Source organism: Felis catus, chromosome C1, assembly GCF_018350175.1.
Source record: "Felis catus isolate Fca126 chromosome C1, F.catus_Fca126_mat1.0, whole genome shotgun sequence".
Taxonomy (NCBI): Eukaryota; Metazoa; Chordata; class Mammalia; order Carnivora; family Felidae; genus Felis; species Felis catus.
Genome location: NC_058375.1, coordinates 14,155,400 through 14,176,045, shown reverse-complemented (window position 1 = coordinate 14,176,045; position 20,646 = coordinate 14,155,400). Strand labels below are relative to the sequence as shown.

At 47.7% G+C, this 20,646-nt stretch overlaps 1 long non-coding RNA gene across 4 annotated transcripts; it reads right to left on the bottom strand.

Moving 5' to 3' along the window:
- Nucleotides 1-7,555: 7,555 nt before the first annotated feature.
- LOC102900309 lies at nucleotides 7,556-20,618 on the bottom strand. 4 transcript variants are annotated; one of them, XR_006583961.1, is made up of 5 exons: nucleotides 18,886-20,618; nucleotides 18,508-18,646; nucleotides 8,825-8,920; nucleotides 8,567-8,679; nucleotides 7,556-7,798 (listed from the first exon to the last, which is right to left on the bottom strand). It is a non-coding gene; the product is annotated as an uncharacterized LOC102900309 (long non-coding RNA). The 4 variants fall into 4 exon arrangements; XR_006583962.1 differs by lacking the exon at nucleotides 8,825-8,920 and having other exon boundaries at nucleotides 7,561-7,798; nucleotides 18,886-20,613; XR_002160519.3 differs by lacking the exon at nucleotides 7,556-7,798 and having other exon boundaries at nucleotides 8,563-8,679; nucleotides 18,886-20,612.
- Nucleotides 20,619-20,646: the final 28 nt, after the last annotated feature.

Genomic DNA, 20,646 nt, shown 5'->3' with positions numbered 1-20,646 from the left:
GAGTGGGAGGGGCCAGCCTTAATTTTCCCCGATCCTTGAATTCTCTGGAGAGTATAGATGGGATGAGAGAGTACAGTCTCAGGGATGGAAAAGTCATGGTCCAGCCAACCCATTGATCAGAGGTGGCCAAGTTCAAGAGATTGTCTTCAGTCTGGATGCTACATCGCTGCTATCTGATAGAACTTTCTGCCATGTTAGAAACATTCTTTTTCAGATGTATTTTGTAGAGTTTTTTTAAAGTTTATTTATTTGTTTTGAGAGAGAGAGAGAGAACACAAGCCAAGGAGGGGCAGAGAGGGAGGGAGAGAGAGAGAGAGAGAGAGAGAGAGAGAGAGAGAGAGAGAGAGAGAATTCCAAGCAAGGCTCATGCTGACAGCAAAGAACCTGATATGGGGCTCAAAGGCACAAACTGAGAGATCATGACCCGAGCTGAAACCAAGGGTCCAACGCTCAACTGAGTCATCCAGGCCCCCCTAATTTTTTTTTAAGTTTATTTACTTACTTTGACGAGGGTAGGGGCCAAGAGAGAGGGAGAGAGGGAATCCCAGGCTGGATCTGTGCTGACAGCCGTGATGCAGGGCTCAGTCCCATGAACCATGAGATCATGATCTGAACCGAAATCAAGAGTCGGACACTTAACCCACCGAGCCACCCAGGCTCCCTATTATTAAGAAACATTCTATATCTGTGCTGTCCACTACAGTAGCCACTAGCTGAGTATGGCTATTGAGCACTTGGAATATGGTCAGTGAGACCGAGACACCAAATTATTTATTTAATTGAAACGTGAACACCCACACATGGCAATGGTCACCCTGTTGGACAGAGCAGCTGTAGATGGATGCCTGGCATTAGCAGACAGACACAGAGGTGGGTGAGAACGATGCCCAGTGCTGGCAAGGGCAGGTGCTTGTGCAGGAAGAGCTAACAGGTGGGAGCAGGTGGGTCTCCAGGAGCTGTTGGTAAAGGAAAGTCATCTAGTTAGCCTTGAAAACAAGGCATGCTGGTTCCTGTGCTCTGTGTGCCAAAGCTACAAGACTTCTGAAAACCGTGTCTGATCTTTTTTTTTTTAATCTGTAAATTGCAAAGTAATTTAATCACATTGCAGAAAGACTAGTCTCGGGGGCGGGGGAATCCCTCCAAATCTCACCACACAGTGATGATCATACGGTCATGTGTGTATGCTTCCTTTCAGCCCTCCGTGCATGCATGTTTATACATTGTAATCTCTAGGGGCGCCTGGGTAGCTCAGTCGGTTAAGTGTCCGAATTTGGCTCAGGTCAGGATCTCATGGTCAGTGAGTTCTAGCCCCGCATTGGGCTCTGTGCTGACAGCTCAGAGCCTGGAACCTGCTTCAGGTTCTGTGTCTCCCTCTCTCTCTGCTCCTCCCCTGCTTGCACTCTGTCTCCCTAAAAAATAAACAAACATTAAAAAAATTTTTTTAGGGGTGCCTGGGTGGCTCAGTCGGTTAAGGGTCTGACTTCAGCTCAGGTCATGATCTCACAGTCTGTGAACTCGAGCCCCGCATCGGGCTCTGTGCTGACAGCTCGGAGCCTGGAACCTGCTTCGGATTCTGTCTCCCTCTCTCTCTGCCCCTCCCCGGCTCATGCTCTGCCTCTCTCTGTCTCAAAAATAAATAAAAACATTAAAAAAAATTTTTTTTAAATAAAAAATTAAAAACAATTTTTTTAATGTAATCTCTATGGACATATATTTTGTAGCCCACATTTTCTGTTTATCATAAGGACTTTTCTATGCTATCACATTCTTTGTATCATTTTCAATAATTGTAAAATATTCTACTGGCCACACTCATTGTAATTTATAGAACCATCCCCTAATTTTGTATTTTTTAGTCTGTTTCCAATTTCCTTCAAAATAATGCTGGGATAGGCATCCTTGGGCACCTACCTCCCTCACGCTCACCCCATACTTTGGTGTGACTGAGGAGCATGGGCTTCTAAGGCAGGCTGATGTGGCTTTAGATCCAGAGCCTTCCTCCCTTGCTAGCTACATGACCTCCAACAAGATCATTCATCTGTCTGGGCTTCATCTTTCTCATCCATAAAATGGGAACAGCAATGGCTGCCTTTCTGGGTTGGATATTTGTAAATTGCCTCCCACATAACCTGAGATTTGTTTATGCTGATAAGTCTCTTGGCCCATTGCCCTGGATTGGACCGGAATCCCCACTGGCATAGATGTTGGGAGGCCAAGCATCCCCAAGACACTGGAGAAGCTGGAGCTATAGAAAACTCAGGGAGGCACTGCGGGAGGCCGCAGAACGGGGGGGGGGGGGGGGGGGGGGGGGGGGGGGGGGGGAGGGAGATTTGTCCTTCACCTCCTAACCGAGCGCGCAATCCTTCTTGCTTAAGCTTACTTCCCAGAGCTCTCCTCCTTCCCACAGCAATGGGTGGTGTGGCCGCCGAAAACAGCACCAGCAAAGTGAGGGTAGAGGAGGAATTAGGAGGCGCTTGTGAGATGTGCTTTCCTGCCAGAGCTGGCAGCTGAGGGCTTACAGATAAGGCACAGCATTTGGAATTCTGCCCCTCTGGGGGGGGGGGGGGTTTAGTCCCACCTGAGCTGCCATGAGCAGATCACTAAGCCTCCGTGAGCTCTGTTTTCTTTGTCAGTTAAGTGGCGATAATGATAATGTCCACGCGGAATTATGAAGCTCAAATAATAAAGAAACATTAGTTTTCCTCCGCAGACACGGGGCACCTACCATGTACTGGGGTCCCAGGGTGGGTGATTAACGTGTATTACCTTATCCACCTGCCACAACAGCTCCCAAAGGTAGGCATCATTATTTCCGCTTTACAAGGAGGACATCAGGAGGTGAAGTCCCCCGAGTCCCCCTGCATATGGCCCCCTGCTTTAGAAATCACAGAGCCCGGGACAGTTGTAATTTGTTGTTATGATCCTCTGGAGTTCTTCTTAGCTCCTTCCCTGGAGATTTCTGCTAGAAAGTTCCAGGGGACTAATCAGTTCATTGAACAAATTGATTTGACACATATTTGTTTGAACACCTGCTGCGTGCTAGGCATGGTCCTGGGGCTTCAGCAGTGAACCCCACAGACAAGTCACTGTCAAAGGGGATATATTTTTGCGTCGGAAGGCCGACGAATAAACCAAAAACCAAAAAAGTGTATATATATAACATGCCCTGGGATGATAAGTACTGGGGAGAAAAATTAAACAGGGAACGGGGGGTAGTGTGATTTTATGTCCAATGATCGGAGAAGGCTCTATGATAGGATGACAATTGTGGTCACCACCGAGGTATTGGGGTTGACCTGATTTGATTCTAATTACATTAGAATGTAATCTCTGTAAGGACAGGCCCCGAGCTCTCGCTCCAATCCCCAGCAGAAGCTGTGGCCTCTAGTGGGTACTCAAATATTTGTTGAACGGGTGAATGAATGAACACATAGCCGTTGTCTCAGATACACTTGTGGAAACGTCCACTTTAGGGTAGTCATGGGCTTTTCAGTTCAGTTCCTACCAGCCGGCACTTACGGAGAAACTTCCGTGTGGCAGGAACTGCTCCTGCCTCCGTGGCTGCAGAAAAAAATCTTTTCCCTTGATAGTTTTCACTAGACAGAATGGTGGAGGTTGCAATTTAGCAGCCTGAAACAGAAGCCGGGGGCGGGGTGGGGGGGAGCGGGGGAGAGAGAAGGGAGCAAAGAGCAAGGGGTTAAGGGTAAAGAGTAAGAGTTTCGGGGTCAGGAAGGAGTTCAGCAAGTGTATCGCCTGACATTTTTTTTCTCGGTGCAAAAATAGCGAGTTCTGCTTTTTTGGAACGGGGCTCGCTGAGTCAGGGGTTCAAAGAGAACAGCATGGGGATGGGAGTGGCAGATGTCATCCGCGGCAGATGGGGATGCTCTGGAGGCCGACTGTGGCCTTGAAGATGCTTCCCTCCACCCGCTCTGGCCCAGGAATCAAGGTCAGGGGCAGACAACCAAGTTCAGTTCCCGGCGGTCCCGATCCCAGCCTCTCCAACCAGGCCGGCCCTTCCCGACAACATCACCCGTGTTCCACGCTTGGACTCCACACCGGGCTCAGCAGGAGTCCCAGAGGCCAAGGGTGTGAGAAGACTCAACCCCGCATCTGTTATTAAGCACTATTTCGATTCTTTTGGCCGTGCTTCCTTCTCAGCCCTGAAGACACACATGACCGATCTGCCGGCCCTTTGTTCAGCTTCACAAAAGAAGGGGATGATTATTAAAAGAACAGATTTTGCATTCCATATTTACCCCAGATGACATTGCCTTGATCCCTAAAATAACTCCAGATCTCCTGGGTGGAACTGGCTCGTTCCTTTTCATCTTGCTGTTTTGCAACTGTTTACGGAGCCCATCACCATAGTGATATTATCAGAGCAGGTCAAATGAAACTCCAAACCCTTGGGTTGTTATTGGTTTTTCCTTTGTACCTCGGAACATGACTTTTTCACCCCAAACCAGCTCTTTCATTTCTTACAAGCACATACGCTCTCGGCCCCAAGTCAGCAGCAGCCCTTCTGACTGACTCCCAGCAGTTAAAATCACAGAGGTGGTCCATGCTGGGACAAGACGTGGAAGTCCTTGAACTGAGTTTCCAAACTGGAAACCGTATTTACCAGAAATCTCCTTTCCTGCGGATGAAACTTGGGTCAAAGTGTCAGGGTGTTGAAAGAGGCACTAAATAAAAAGAGTCTGAAGGACCTTCAGCATTTGGTCCAAGGAACATGGCTACAGAGTTCAACAAATAAACACAGCTGGCGTGGGGCGAGCCCTTAGCAAACACTTATCTTCTTGATTATTTTTTTTTGTAATCATCATCTTGGACAAAAGCCTTTATGATAGCGTTCTTACACACTGCTGGTGGGGTTGCGAATTGGTATGATTTTCCTAATCGAGAACTTGGCAACGGGTAGGAAATACCTTGACAGTGTGCCCTTCCTTTGATGCTAACTTCTACTTGTGGGTTCTGAGGAAATAATTAGGGATGTGACCTGAGGAATGCATTCAGAGATGTTCATTGCTAATAATGGTGAAAAATTGGAAATAACCTAACTGTACAACATGAGGGAGTTGCTTTAAAAAAAAAAAAAATCGTGGTCTAGGGGCGCCTGGGTGGCTCAGTCGGTTAAGCATCTGACTTCAGCTCAGGACATGATCTGACGGCTCATGGGCTCCAGCCCCACATCAGGCTCGCTGCTGTCAGTGCACAGCTTGCTTTGGATCCTCTGTCCCCCACCTCTCTCGGTCCCTCCCCTGCTCAGACACTCTCTCAAAAAATAAACACTTTTAAAAAAAAGATGAAAAAAATCATGATCTATCCATACAATGGATACTAAGGCACCATTAAAAATTATGCCATAGGAGAATCTTTAATAACGTGTGAAATATTAATGATATTAATTAATGTCAATTAATTAATATTATTAATTAATAATATTAATAAATATAATATTAATAATATGGGGAAAATGCAGGTTATAAAAATTGATCCCATTTTTGTAAAATATTTATATATGTGCAACAGAGAAAAAAAAGATTAGAAGGACAGGTTCTTTTTTTGTTTTGTTTATTTATTTATTTTGACAGAGTGTGAGCAGGGGAGGGACAGAGAGTCCCAAGCAGGCTCCATGCATGAAGCCCAACATGGGGCTTGAACTCACAAACCATGAGGTCATGACCTGAGCTGCCACCAAGAGCCAGATGTTTTTCTTTTCTTTTTTAAATTTTTGTTTAATGTTTATTTATTTTTTTAGACAGAGAGAGACAGAGCGTGAGCAGGGAATGGGCAGAGAGAGAGGGAGACACAGAATCTGAAACAGGCTCCAGGTTCTGAGCTGTCAGCACACAGCCCGATGCAGGTCTCCAACCCATGAACTCTGAGATCATGACCTGAGCCGAAGTTGGAGGCTTAACCCACTGAGCCACCCGGGCGCCCCAGCAAGAGCCAGATGTTTAACCGACTGAGCCACCCACGCACCCTGGAAGGATAGGTTCTAAAAAGACGGTAGTGATTGCTTCTTTAGTATTTTTTTTTTGATGCTTTTATCTATAATTTTTCCAAAATGAGCAGGTATTTCTGTAGCCAGATGCTTAAAATACCATTTTAAAAATTTGGAGGGGAGCTCCTGGGTGGTTCATTCAGTTAGGCATCTGCCTCTTTTTTTTTTTTTTAATTTTTTTTTTCAACGTTTATTTATTTTTGGGACAGAGAGAGACAGAGCATGAATGGGGGAGGGGCAGAGAAAGAGGGAGACACAGAATCAGAAACAGGCTCCAGGCTCCGAGCCATCAGCCCAGAGCCCGACGCGGGGCTCGAACCCACGGACTGCGAGATCGTGACCTGACTGAAGTCAGACGCCCAACCGACTACGCCACCCAGGCACCCCAAGCACCTGGCTCTTGATTTTGGCTCATGTCGTGATCTCACAGTTGGTGGGACTGAGCTCCGTGTCATGCTCTGTGCTGACAGCACAGATTCTCGGTCTTCCTTTCTCTGCCCCTCCCCTGCACGTGTGCACCTGCGTGCATACACACACTCTCTCTCAAGATAAATAAACAATAAATAAATAAATAAATAAATAAATAAATAAATAATTAAGATGATTTTAAGTAATCTCTACACCCAATGTGGGGCTCCAACTCACAACCCCAAGATAAAAGCTGCACGCTCCGCTGACTGAGCCAGCCAAGGTGCTCCTTAAAATGCTATTTTTAAGAATAATAAGCTGCCATGCTTTTTTAAATCATCCAACTTCGGCTCGGGCCATGATCTAGCAGCTCGTGAGTTCAAACCCCACATTGGGCTTGGGCTCGCTGCCGTCAGCACAGAGCCTGCTTCAGATCCTCTGCCCCCTCTCTCTGCTCCTCCCCCTCTTTCACACTCTCAAAAATAAACATAAAAAATCCTCCCTCTGATCATCCTACTGGGCAGAAACAGAGTCTTATTCCTGGAGCCTCCTTATATAAAGCTCATGGGATAGGAAGTGCTCAATGGTGTCCTATTGTGGTTGGAACAATGAATTCATCGTCTGGTCAGGGGACCCATAAATACTTAGCAATCGTGGGTTTTCTGCCTACTTGGAGTTTAAGGTCACAGATATACAAGGCTGACATAACTAGGCATAAAACACAGGGACACCGTGATAAGACCGGCAAATATATTCACAAAATACCAAGACTCATTTGATGTTTGGTGGGAACAGTGGAGAGAGATTGTTGGGGGGGTAGGGGGTGCATAATGACTAGCATAAACATGAACAGCATCCTATATGCCTCCCGTTGATTGCTTATTTAAATCTCACAACAAGGGGCGCCTGGGTGGCTCAGTCGGTTAAATGTCCGACTTCAGCTCAGGTCACGATCTCGAGGTCCGTGAGTTCGAGCCCCGCGTCGGGCTCTGGGCTGATGGCTCAGAGCCTGGAGCCTGCTTCCGATTCTGTGTCTCCCTCTCTCTCTGTCCCTCCCCCATTCATGCTCTGTCTCTCTCTGTCTCAAAAATAAATAAACGTTAAAAAAATAAATAAAAATAAATTATAAAAAAAATAAATCTCACAACAATTGTATGTGGTAGGTATCACACCCCCATTTTATAGATGTGGAAACCAGGAGATAGGGGCTTTATCGCCTGCTCTTTCAACATTGCAGGGGGAAAGAAGATGCACGTATTCAGCAGAGAGCCCAGTTTATGATCGGGATGGTGGAGGCAGAAAGGAAGAAGTGGACGGTGACGAAGACAGCTATATTTCTGGCATGGTCCCCAGAGTCTTTTACCAGACTGGTGAACATTTGGGTTGCTGGTTAGAGAAACAGATAATAATTTTAATCACCCGCGTTTCAGCCCTTGGGGATGATGTTGATATGAAAATGAGGATTCCATTACCTATTCAAATGTTCATATATACTCAACCTCACTGGCTTGTGGGGAAGCGGTGGAGGCTCTATAGTAACACAGAGCACAGATGGGGCACCTGGGTGTCTCAGTCGGTTAAATGTCCAATTCTTGATTTCGGTTCAAGTCATGACCCCAGGATCATGGGATCGAACCCTGTGCTGGGCTCCGCACTGACAGAGCAGATTCTGCTTGGGATTCTCTCTCACTCCCTCTCTCTGCCCCTCCCCTGCTCGAGCGCTCTCTCTCCATCTCTCTCTCTCTCAAAACAAATAAACTTTAAAAAAAAAATACGTAGCACAAATGTGCTGAGAGTAAATTACGCAGAGCCCTACAGTCTATCCTCGTGATGATCATCACTCGAAACGTCTAAACACCTCTTTGTTTTTGGGTAATGTGGAAGAATGAGAAAAGCATAGGTTTGGGGTCAGACAGACCTCCGTTCAAACCCCGGCTCACCATCCATGTAGCTGTGTGACCTTTGTCCCGTCTCACCAACTCTATCTTGAGATACCTATGGAACCTTCACATTGGTATGGAAATCCTGCTTAAATTGGTGGCCCCAAACATTACCCGCTAGATTGGAAGCTATCATGGGGAGCTCTTGAGACTTGTGTTGGTCAGGATAACGTTAGCTGCCGAAACAAACAACCTCCAGTTCTCAGTGACTTACGACCATACAGGTTTATTTTCTCCCTGAGACACTGGGACTGTGAACTGTCCTGGGAGGGGATTCAGGCTTCTTCCACCGTGGAGTCTTCTCTTGCTTCCTCTGCATTCGGCTGGCTGATGACCAGAGAGAGAGAGAGAGAGAGAGAGAGAGAGAATGGGGCAGGTTACAAGTGGCCTTTTGTGGCCATGCCTGGAGGTGGCTCATGTTACTTGCTCCCACATTCCATTGGATGAAACCAGTTTCATGACCACAACCTACCTCCAAGGAGGCTGGGAAATACAGACGATGTTTGCGTCCGGGAAGAGGAAGTGGAACAGGTGACCTGCCTGTGCTACGTACCTACAGCAATCACAGCTAGTGTGGAGCAAAGAGTGAAAAGTCATCCAGATGAAGCCAACAGAACTACAATGGCAGTTGTCCGGGGAGTGGCGCCTAACAGAGAAGTCTGGCAATTGGAGTTTGCTTGATACGTATAGGTTTTACATGGGGTCAGACCTCATAGGATCTGAAATCAAGTATGTCTGTTCCTGCCTGGCTGTTTCAAGCTGTCAAACCAGTGAGCACCAGTGAGGGTTAGAAATGAGCTCCATCCCTACCGTCATCACTCTGGGCCTCTGTGCTGAATCAACCTGACCCATCATGCCCTCTGCTTTTCTCCCCCACCTGCCTACCTTCAGACTCCGTGATTCATTTTCCCTGGGTACAGTCACTTTACCTGCTGGGCCAGATATTTTCAGTCACTTCTCTGTCTTTGACCTCTGCTTTCCTTTTCGGCCAGAATCTGGAGTCTTTCTGACTATAATGACATCAATTGCCTTCAATAAATAGGTCGTTGGGTCTAGCCTGGTCCTGGGAGTTAACAATCTCAACAAAGGACCTCTTATGCTATGCACTCCATTGGTTCCCTTGACTAAAAAATAAAGCTAATATTTATGTTTATTTATTTGGAAGGATTGGAGCTCATGTAGTGAAGAGAATGCCATTTTCTTTCAAAAAGATTTTAAGTCCTATGCAAAGTTAAACAATGCTTTACATGGTTCTGAAATCCTTTTCTTAAATGGTATCTTTGGAAAAGCAGGATCGTTTTATTTTAATCAAGTCCAATTTGGGGCGCCTGGCTGGCTCAGTCGCTTAAGCTTCCAACTTCGCCTTGAGTCATGATCTCATAACTTGTGGGTCTGAGCCCCGCATTGGGCTCTGTGCTGACAGCTCAGATCCTGGAGCTGCTTTGGACTCTGTGTCTCCCTCTCTCTGTGCCTCCTCCCCACCTCTGCTTACACTGTCTCTCTCTCTCTCTCTCTCAAAAATAAATAAACAATAAAAAATTTTAAAAAAATCAAGTCCAATTTATCAGGGTTTTTTTCTAGCTAGTGTGTTTTGTATCCTGAGAAACTTCTCCCTGCTCAATGTTGCAAAGATTTTCACTCATGTTGTCTTCCAGAAGCTTGAGTTTTAGCTTTTTTTAAAAAAGATTTTATTTTTAAGTAATCTCTACAGCCAACGTGGGGCTTGAACTCATGACCCCAAGATCAAGAGTCACATGCTCCTCCAACTGAATCAACCAGGTGCCCCAGGTCTGTGATGCAGTTGAGTTCATGTTTACGCATGGAATGACGGACGAGTCAAGATTCACTGTTTTCTACATGGATCTTCAGTTGTTCTGGTACCATTTGTTGCAAACACTTTTCTTCCCCCACTGAAATACATTGGTATCTTTGTCAAAAATTATTTGGATGTATATGTGTGGGTCTAATTTTGGACTACTCTGTTTCATTGATCTGTGTGTCTCTTCTGCCAATGACACGTTGTTTTTATTTCTACAGCTTTGCAGTAGGTCTTGAAATCAGGTAGCAGGCGCGTCCTCTCACTTTTATTTTCCTCCCTCAAGAGCCTCACGCCAGGTCTTTGCATTTCCAGATACATTTTATTATAAAAAAAATTTTAAGTTGTACTTATTTATTTTGCGAGAGACAGAGCACCAGCAGGGGAGGGACAGACAGAGAGGGAGAGAGATTCCCAAGCAGGCTCCACACTGTCAGCAGGTTTGGGCTCGAAACCACAAACTGTGAGCTCATGACCTGAGCCGACTGAGCCACCCAAGTGGCCCTCCATGTACATTTTAAAACCGGCTTGTCAATTTCTAGAAGGAAAAAAACTTGCTGGGATGTTTAATTAGATTGCACTGAATCTATAGATCGTCAGAATGAATATCTGAACAATACTGAGTCTTCCAACCCATGAATAGGGGACATCTATTTATTAAGCAATGTTTTCTAGTTTTCAGGGTACACAGGACTTGTATATCTTTCATTAAATGTATCCCTAAGTAATTTTAAAAAATTTTTTAATGTTTATTTTTGAGAGAGAGAAAGAGAGAAAGTCAGTGAGTGTGAGCAGAGGAGGGGCAGAGAGAGAGGGAAAGAGCGAATCCAAAGCAGACTCCAGGCTCCAAGTCTGTCAGCACAGAGCCTGATGCGGGGCTCGAACCCATGGACCGTGTGATCATGACCTGAGCCAAAGTTGGATGCTTAACCGACTGAGCCACCCGGGCGCCCCATCCCTAAGTATTTTTTTTGTGTGTTTTTCCTTGCTTGTTTGTTTAAGTAATTTCTACGCCCAATGTGGGGCTAGAACTCATGACCCTGAGATCAAGAGTCACATGCTCTACTGACTGCGCCAGCCAGGCGCCCTCATAAGTGGTATTAAAAAAAATTTTTTTTTTAACTTTATTTATTTACTTGAGACAGAGAGACAGAGCATGAATGGGGGAGGGTCAGAGAGACAGGGAGACACAGAATCTGAAACAGGCTCCAGGCTCTGAGCTGTCAGCACAGAGCCTGACGCAGGGCTCGAACACAGGGACCGCGAGATCATGACCTGAGCCGAAGTCGGACGCTTAACCGACTGAGCCACCCAGGCGCCCCTCATAAATGGCATTTTTAAATATTTGATTTTCAGTGGGTTGTTGTTCTGATTTATTATTGCACCATTTCACTAGACTGGTCCCTAAGTCCCGCCCCTATACCAGCTCCTACGTCCGTTCTGCATCTGGTCTAGTTTCATTTGCAACATTGCAATGTCTGATTGGAACGCGGGATGAGTGCTTTGGAGGAGCTGAGGTTTGCATCCCGGACGACTGTGCTTGGAGGTTCTCTGGCTCATCTTTTGACAGGCTTCATTCACAGAGCACCATATCCCAGGTACTATGCTAATTATTAATGAGAGGACTTGGAGTTTCTGTCTCAAGGAGCCCTGAGAGCAGAGGGGACAAATTGCAAGTGAAACGTGTGCAAAACACAGGGTTTCCGGGAGAACCCAGAACAGGAGGGTTCCCAAACTCAGCTTCTGAGGGGACTGTCAGAAAAAAACTACATGGCGGAGGCAGGGTCAGCCTCAGACACATTGTAGAGGCCCATCCCAAGCCTGGTGGGTGGCTGGCTGGCCAGCTTAATAAACCAAACATGAATTCTCCCAAGTATGCGTGTAAAAACTCCAACAGCTGGCCCACATGTGAGAGGCCTTTCTGTAACTCTGAGCAAGACCCCACAGATGGTCAGGATACACACAGTTCTGGCCTAGCAGAAGGCAGCTGTGAGTTCTCCAGGTACCCCCTAGGAGAGCAAAAACAAAAGCCCTGAGATGATGGTGTCTAACCTCGGACTAAGAGGTCCTCTTGGCACTGACTTTGGGGATATATTAAAAAGAAGTGGATTGCAGGTGGCCTGTTTACTTCCCTGCTTCTTGCCACGTGTTCTTGCAAGATGCTAAGGGGTGGAAAAAGTTGATCTAAGCTGTCTAGCCAAGGCTCCTCTTCTACTAAGCACACAGTGTCCCGTCTTCCAAGGAAGTCAGGCTGTTGTTTCGCCGGTACTCAGTCCTGCGTAGGGGTTCTATGATACAAATTTCTGAGACCCAAAACGTGCCTGTTTCATTGCTTTGCATGAGTTTACCCAGAATGCATGGCTGTAATAACCATCTTTTTTTTTTTTTTTCTATTCTCCAGCATCCCTTTCTCCTTCTTTTGGTCACAGTACTCCAATTTCCTCCCATCACCAAGGAAACGCCCCGCCCATGATCACATCCCCATTCCTGCCAGCTTCAGGGGTGGGCTCATGACTGAAGCCAGCTGGTCACCGAAGCTAGGAGCGTGGTTGAGATGGTCTAAGGAGAGGGCACAATTTAAGAGAAGAGCCTACTATTGAGCCACAAGGGACCCCATCGTTTAATGGTTGTGTAGAAGAGACACAGTGTGCAAAGAACACAGAGAAGGAGCAGTCACAGAGGTAGGATTAAGACCGGGAGAGTCACGGGGCGCCTGGGTGGCGCAGTCGGTTAAGCGTCCGACTTCAGCCAGGTCACGATCTCGCGGTCCGTGAGTTCGAGCCCCGCGTCGGGCTCTGGGCTGATGGCTCAGAGCCTGGAGCCTGTTTCCGATTCTGTGTCTCCCTCTCTCTCTGCCCCTCCCCCGTTCATGCTCTGTCTCTCTCTGTCCCAAAAATAAATAAAAACGTTGAAAAAAAAAAAAAAAAAAAAAAGACCGGGAGAGTCACACAGTGCCCTGGAAGCCAATGGGAGAAGATGCTTCAAGGAGAAAGTGCCCAATGGTGTCAAATGCGACCAGAGTCGAAGGAGGTGACGATTGAGCAAAGCCCATGTGTTTTCGACATGGATGTATGGGCAACCTTGGGGTCATTTCTATGGAGGAGTGATGGCATAGGATGGGAAGTTAGGAAGTCAGAGGACAGCCTGACAATTCTGTAGCTGTGGAAGACGGGAGATAGGCGGTAGGCTGGTGTAGGGGTGGCTTTCATGTAGACCTTTTTTTCTTTTTAAACGTGAGATGGAAAGTACTTAGGGATGCTTAAAAGCACAGCAAAATCATCTAGTTGAGAGGGAGTAGTTGAACAGTCTGGGAAGAGACATCATAATTGAAGTGTAAGGTTCCTGTGAGCAGAGAATCCCCAAGAGGGAATATCGTTTATAGCATTTCCCAAACTTACTTGATGGACCAACTCCCTTCACGCAGAGTTTATTTTGATTAGCGTTCTGCAGAAAGTCCTGTGGCCCAACTTAGGTTAATGGTCCATTCCCAAACCCATTAGTAGGGCCAAGGCCATACTTTGTCTTCAGGCAATCAGGATCCTCTCCTCTGGAGCTGGGGGTGGCCTCAATTCTCCCCAAACTAAAGGTCTGAGCATGAGAAAGACTTGAGTTGTAGAAAAGAGAGGATGCCCCAGAAGTGACCTCTGAACAGCTGAACGATGGGGAAGACGACATTACCAGGTGGTGTTCCTTCCTTCTAATACTTTGGTAACAAGACCCCTAAATTCCACTGAAACTGTAGTATATGGAATTAGAATGTTCAAGGAATGTGATTGAAACCCCTTGCCTATAGAATTCAGTATAGAGAGAGGTTAAAAGCTGGCTAATCCTAGTGTTCTCGTGTATCTCCAAAGACACAGTAAAACATCTAAAACCACTGTTAGTAATCCAAGAAGATCCCCAATTCAGAAAGCAGGCCTGTTAAATCAAAGGGGATTTAGGAGCTGAGCAAGCCCCAGTCCCCTGAGATGGTGTGCCTTTATTAACCCACTATTTCCAGCTGTGGGGACTTAACGAAAGGAGAAGCCACGTTGGGCAAGCTTCTGGGTAATGCCTGCTCTACTGTGTCCTGTATTGGCTGATAAGCATTGCAAAAGATTCGACGTGCTGTGGAAGGCTGTTTCTCTGAGGTCCTCAAGATGGCCTTTTCTTGGGGCGCCTGGGTGGCTCAGTCGGTTGAGCGTCCGACTTCAGCCAGGTCACGATCTCGCGGTCCGTGAGTTCAAGCCCCGCGTCAGGCTCTGGGCTGATGGCTCAGAGCCTGGAGCCTGTTTCCGATTCTGTGTCTCCCTCTCTCTCTGCCCCTCCCCCGTTCATGCTCTGTCTCTCTCTGTCCCAAAAATAAATAAACGTTGAAAAAAATATATATTAAAAAAAAAGTGGTTTTTTAAAAATTTTTATTCTTGAGAGAGAGAGAGCACAAGCAGGGGAGTGCAGAGAGAGAGAGACAGAATCTGAAGTGGCTCCAGGCTCTGAGCTGTCAGCACAGAGCCCGATGCAGGGGCTCAAACTCAGGAACTGTGAGAGCATGACCTGAGTCAAAGCTGGGTACTTAACTGACTGAGGCACCCAGGCGCCCCTATGCAAGCCATCTCTAAGGCTCAGCTTCATTTTTCATAAAATGGTCAAAATAGAAGTTCCTAGCTCAAAGGATTGTTAGGAGGAATTAGGGAGGTAATGCATGGGAAGAGTGTAGCATGTAGTAAGCACTCATTTAAAAGTAGCCATACTGGGGCACCTGGGTGGCGCAGTCGGTTAAGCGTCCGACTTCAGCCAGGTCACGATCTCGCGGTCCGGGAGTTCGAGCCCCGTGTCAGGCTCTGGGCTGATGGCTCAGAGCCTGGAGCCTGTTTCCAATTCTGTGTCTCCTTCTCTCTCTGCCCCTCCCCCGTTCATGCTCTGTCTCTCTCTGTCCCAAAAATAAATAAACGTTGGGAAAAAAAAAAAAATTAAAAAAAAAAATAAAAGTAGCCATACTTTGGGACACCTGGGTGGCTCAGTCAGTTAAGCAGCCGACTTCGGCTCAGGTTACGATCTTGCGGTTTGTGGGTTCGGGCCCCGTGTCTGGCTTTGTGCTGACAGCTTGGAGCCTGGAGCCTGCTTCATATTCTGTGTCTCCTTCTCTCTCTGCCCTTCCCCGGCTTGTGCTCTGTGTCTCAAAAAGTAAAGAAACATTAAAAACATAATTAAAAAAAAAGTAGCCATACTTTATTGGTCGATCTTGGTCCACTCGTTCACACAAGAATCACTCCTATGATGTGGATACTACTATCTCACTTAATAGACCTCCATTGAACACCTGTTATGTTCTAGATACTGAACACCCAGAGCAACCAAAAGAGTATGTAGATACAGACAAGGAGGCATCAAAAGGAACTCAGAGGAAGCCAGAGCACCGAGAGGGGTGCATCAAGGAGAGTGACCGATGCAGCAAACACCATGAGGTCAGCTGTAAGATGAGACCCCGAAGCGACCACTGGCTTCTACGACATGGTTTCCAGGCCGACGGGTGGAGGCAGAAGCTAACCCCAGACTGATCTGAGAAATTGGAGTTGATGTGGGAACAGCCATTGCAGAGAACTCATAAGGTGTTGGGGTGAAGGGGAGCAAACAAATGGGGAGGTGGCTATAAAGAGATGTGGGATCAAGATTTGTGTTGTTGAAACTTCTCAGGATACAAGATATTAGGGCATGTTATTTTGTGCAGGTGGGAATGATCCAGTATGGAGAGAGAAACTGAGGATTAAGGAAAGAGGAATCCAGGGTAGGAGTGGAGATGTCAGCTTTGATGGGTACACAAACCCTTCATTCAAAAGCCAGAAGGCAGAGACCGTGGCTAAGATGCAGAGTTGTTGGTAGACCAGAAGGTTCTGATTCATACTGTTATGTCTGTGAAGTATGAGGCAAGCCCATCGCTTAGAGTGAAGGATGAAAAGGGGACCGAGGGTCAAGGCTGATAGATCATCCTCGCAGAGTAGCAAGGGGGACAGAATATGGCAGAGAGGTAGCAATCCTGCTAGCCAGGATTGAGGGCTCATTTGAAATTTGTGGACATCAATCCGGAGTGACACCAGTCACTTTCAATTTGCCAGCAACGTTCCGACGTTCCGAGGCAGGCAGAGTGTTGGGGAATAGCCAGGCTTAACAAGGTTGGTGCCAGTTAGAAGAAAGGAGAGGGACAAGGGCTTACTGGTTTTTGCAAGGGAGTGAGTGTAGCGTTTATTACTAAGCCGGGCGAGGAGGGAGGTGAGCGTGAACGGGAAGATAAATGCAAAGACCTGGCAGGGTCGAAGGTTTGCAGGGCTTGATGAGGTTGAAATAATGCTTGCGTGTGATACTATAGTAATGAGGTTAAAGTCGGATATGAGATATTTGCAATTGTGTGTTCTGAGACTGTGCAATTATGGGCGGGAGCAGGTTCAAGGTAAGACTGTGGGAGCGGGTACTTAAGGCAGAGGGAAGGAAAAACTCATTGGTAAGGAAGAAATCCTTGAGGAGTCAGTAAGATTTCTGATGGATTATGCTTATGGATGCTGAAGTCATAAAGAAAGGTACAAGAGGGGAGGAGGTTAGTTCATGAGGGCAAAAAAAGGAGAGGTGGCCGCTGGAAAGTATGACAGCATGAACTTCAAGGGGGGTTGGGTTTTTGAAAGAGGAGGGGGGGAGAAAGAGTACTAAAAATATTTATGGTGTTTGTTGCTGCTAACCCGCAGCCCCTGGCAGGCTGCCATGCTTAATGCCCATGGCCCCATGGTCATGGCAATGGTTGACGGGTCAGGGGTAGGATCCAACGTGTGGGGACTCAATCTGGGATCAGCCGGGGATCTATCCAACAAGCTGCCATCATTAAGACATGAGATGGGCCCATTGGATTCTGTTGGGAGGGGCGCCTGGGTGGCGCAGTCGGTTAAGCGTCCGACTTCAGCTCAGGTCACGATCTCGCAGTCCGTGAGTTCGAGCCCCGCGTCGGGCTCTGGGCTGATGGCTCGGAGCCTGGAGCCTGTTTCCGATTCTGTGTCTCCCTCTCTCTCTGCCCCCTCCCCCGTTCATGCTCTGTCTCTCTCTGTCCCAAAAATAAATAAACGTTGCATTCTGTCGGGATTTGAACTATGAAACAGAAAAATACTTTGCCAGGTAATAGAGCAAGCTGACGCAGCGAATGAAGGAGGAACAAAGACCACCAGGATAGACCCCACGCAGGCTGAAATGTTGAGGGAATAGTGGTATAAGCAAGCTGAGGGTGCAGGACTGTAAAGAATGTAGCAGATGTATCCAAAGAAGCGAAAACAGAGCTGCATGAGAGAGACCGAGGGGGCTGTCCCCTGAGCCTCTTGTCTGATGTGACCTTTTTTTTTTTTTTAATTTTTTCCCCTAACGTTTATTTATTAGAGACGGAGAGACACAGAGCATGAGCAGGGGAGGGGCCGAGAGACGGAGAGACACAGAATCCGAAGCAGGCTCCAGGCTCTGAGCCGTCAGCACAGAGCCCGACACGGGCCCGAATTCATGAACTGTGAGATCGTGACCTGAGCCAGAGTCGGGCGCTTAACCAACGGAGCCTCCCAGGCGCCAGTGTTTATTTATTTTTGAGAGAGAGAGAGAGAGAGAGAGCACGCAGGGGAGGGGCAGAGAGAGGGGAACAGAGGATCCAAAGCAGGCTCCGTGCTAACAGCACAGAGCCCAAGCCCGATGCAGGGCGCGAACTCAGAAACCGCGAGATCGTGACCCGAGCGGAAGTCGGATGCTCAACCGACTGAGCCACCTAGGTGCCCCAGATGTGACTTAACTTTGTGAGCAGCGAAGCAACAGGATCAGATTTAGGGTTACGGATGTGGACTCTGGTCCCAGACTGCCTGGCTTTGAACTCATTAGCTGTGTGATCTGGAGCAAGTCTCTTAACCTCTGTGTGCCTTAGCTCCCTCATCTGTGAAATGGGAGTAATAGGCACTGACCTCACAGGGTTGTATGAGGATTAAATGAGAAAATACAGGTAATGCATTTGGAACAGCAAGGTTCCCTGTCAGTCTTATTTTTTTCAAGTAAACAGTTCAAGTGTTATTCTATCATAAACCTTTGCCTCATACTCTTATCCCCTGCCTTTAAGAAGGGACACCACCTGGAGTGCCTGGGTGGCTCAGTCGGTTCAGCGTCTGACTTCAGCTCAGCCGATGAGCTCGTGGCTCGTGAGTTCGAGCCCCGCGTCCAGCTCTGTACTGACAGTTCAGAGCCTAGAGCCTGCTTTGGATTGTGTGTCTCCCCCTCTCTCTCTGCCCCTCCTCCACTCACACCCTGTCTTTCTCTGTCTCTCTCAAGAATAAAAATTTAAAAAAGGACATCACCTTCTCTTTGTCGTCTTGCTACCCTCCCAGGTCACTCCTTCTCAGTCTCCTTGCTGGTTCCTCTTTATCTTCTTGACCTCTTCTCCTCTACATTCACCTCTTAAGTGAACTCACCTGGATGTCTTGGGCACTTCAGTACCTAAAAATATCATTTCTTAGCTAATAGTTCTCATACCAACTCTAACTTCTTCCCCAACTCCAGACTTCCACATCCAATCACTTGACGTTTGCATTCAGAGCTCCAACGGGCATCTCAGACATAACTTGCCCCAAACTGACTCTTACCCTCCCCTCACAAAAAAGAAAAAAATAACCACCGAAAATCAAAACAAACGCCTGCTCCTCCTCTCATCTTCCACAGATCAATAAATGGCTAACCCTTCCAGTGTTGATCCAGCTAAAAATCTTAGCATCATTCCTGACTCCTTTCTTCTTCCTGTGCCCACCGCCAGGCCATCAGCAAACATCCAGAAAGGGGTCTTCCCTTGCTGCGTCCACTGTGTCCCCAGGGTAGTAGGCACCTTCGTCTCTCTGCTGTGTGACTTTCAGTTTACCTCTTCGGGCCTCTGTTTTGAGGATGAAGTGAATTATTATTTGTAAAGTGCTTAACGGTGTTCATCACATAGGAAACCCCATCTAAGTGCTTTTTAAATAAATAAAACATGCCTTAAATAGCTTTCTACTGGCCCTAGCCCCCTACAGTCCATCCAGAACACAGCAACCTCCTGATCCTGCTCAAGCCTAGGCCTGATCCTGTCACTGCTTGGTGTCCCTCCGACCTCAGCTTCCAGGGCTCTCCCCCTAGTTAAACTGGGCCGCCCAGTCCATGGGCCTCCTTGGTCCATGAACACACCAGAGACTGTCCCCTTTGGGTCTGTGCCCTATCTGGTTCTTGTGCCTCCCTGTGATCAAATGTTACTTTCTAAATTAGCCCTCCCCTTGGCCCACTTGGCTAATCTGCCTGCCTATTCCCTCGCCCTGAGTGTTCTCCACCTCTAATCACCACCTGACACGATGTTTACTTACCAGGTGATTGTCTTTCCTCCAAGGGTCCACCTCTATCACGTCATGGACTGGGACTGTCAAATTCATTACTCTATCCTTAGAGCCTAGAACAGTGCTCAGTATACAGTAGGTGCTCAATAAACGCTTACCAACTGAAAAAATTCTTAAGTCCCACTCTCTTTGAATTCCCGTAACACAGCCCTTAATCACTTACTTGTATTGTTTTTTATGCCAGTGGCAGCTTTTGACTCTGAGCTCCCTGAGGATGGGGGCCTAGGACATGGCCTGACCTGTGGTAACAATTCCCGCCATTTGTGCAACACTAACCAGTTACAATCCTGTCGCAGCTGACCTGATTTGATTCTCACAAAATAGAGTGAGCAAGCCAGGGAGGGCAGGTATTATCAGCACGGCCAGAATCCTAGTTCTGCTTTCTAGACCAAACTCAACAGATAGTTGTTAAATGGAGCGAGTGAGAGAGAAAAAAGGAAAAGGAAAAAAAAAACTTTCTGAGTCACTCTGTGGAGTGAGGCAACCCCACTGGGCAACTGGGCTGGTTCTCTGTTAGCACATTTAAAAACACTCGTAAACGCCTAACATTTCCTGAGTCCAGTTTTCTAATCTCTACCTGCGGGGTCCTCACAGCTACCTGCGGCAGGTAGCTCTGAGGGCATCTTCACGCCGAGTGCAACTCTCTTTCGGTGCCCCCAACAGGGCCTGGTATACAGTGGGCGCCCAATGAATGGCGTGGCCTAGGGCTCCTTTTTTTTTTTTTGTAGAGATTCGGCTCAGGTGCAGCGACTTGATCCAGGTCCCCACGTAGCAAGTGGCGGCGCTGCGATCACACCTCGGGATCGCTCGGACGCTCTCCCCGGGACCGACCGGCCCGCCGCAACACCAGTTCCGGGTCCGCGCGGGAGACAGCGGGTGCACCGGGAGGGGAGGGCAGGGCCTGACCCCTCCCAGTCCCAGGGCCCTCCTCGTCCCCGCCCCGGAGGCCCGCGCGCACTGTGGCTCCGCCACCCCCGCCTCGGTAGCCACCGGGTGCGACTTAGGGCGTGGGTGCGGGCGGAAACCCCCTGCCGGCCCCCCTGCCGGGTCCCCGCGCCTCGGACGGACCCGCCCACCCCGCCA